The sequence below is a fragment of the Littorina saxatilis genome, linkage group LG11 (assembly GCF_037325665.1).
Source record: "Littorina saxatilis isolate snail1 linkage group LG11, US_GU_Lsax_2.0, whole genome shotgun sequence".
Taxonomy (NCBI): Eukaryota; Metazoa; Mollusca; class Gastropoda; order Littorinimorpha; family Littorinidae; genus Littorina; species Littorina saxatilis.
In genome coordinates this window covers 34,762,044-34,763,091 of record NC_090255.1, presented here as the reverse complement: position 1 = coordinate 34,763,091, position 1,048 = coordinate 34,762,044, and positions in this window count along the sequence as shown.

Sequence of the window (1,048 nt, the reverse complement as noted above, 5' to 3'; positions counted from 1 at the left end):
TTTTATTTAGGCCTCTTTTCGAGAATTTATCCTAGTCTAATATGAATGGTTACTGAACTTGACTCAATAAGCTAGGTCTTGTTTGTAGTTCAGAGTATGTTTGACCTGATTGAAGCTGTTCATTACCGCAACCTTGAAAAAATATCACAGAAATAGTTAACATTTGATGAAGATGCAATTTACATTTGATGGATGACATTTTTTTCAAATGAAGACAGAATTTTATTTTTAAAGTCCACACTTGTTCATCAATGAAAAACACACATGCCAGGGTAATTTGAAAATACAAAAATAAAGCAATCATAAACATACCACCCTGTTTTCATACCACCCTGTTTTTCCTTTTTGCTGAAAATAATGCATTTGTTTCCCTAAACCAGTAACAAAAAAAATATATATTTGACACATCTGCTTTTATTACTTTAAAAAGGTTCTACAAAAGAATAACAGACAAAATAAGCCAAATTCATAAAACAACAAGTCGCGTAACGGTAAGGCGAAAATACAACATTTAGTCAAGTAGCTGTCGAACTCACAGAATGAAACTGAACGCAACGCAACGCAGCAAGACCGGATACTCGTAGCATCGTCACTCCACCGCCCGTGGCAAAGGCAGTGCCAGTGAAATTGACAAGAAGAGCGGGGTATTCGTTGCGCTGAGAAGGATAGCACGCTTTTCTGTACCTCTCTTCGTTTTAACTTTCTGAGCCTGTTTTTAATCCAAACATATCATATCTATATGTTTTTGGAATCAAGAACCGACAAGGAATAAGATGAAAGTGTTTTTGAATTGATTTCGAAAAAAAAAATTTGATTATAATTTTTATATATTTAATTTTCAGAGCTTGTTGTTAATCCAAATATAACATATTTATATGTTTTTGGAATCAGCAAATAATGGAGAATAAGATGAACGTAAATTTGAATCGTTTTATAAAAAAAAATATCAGATTTTTAATGACCAAAGTCATTAATTAATTTTTAAGCCACCAAGCTGAAATGCAATACCGAAGTCCGGGCTTCGTCGAAGATTACTTGACCAAAATTT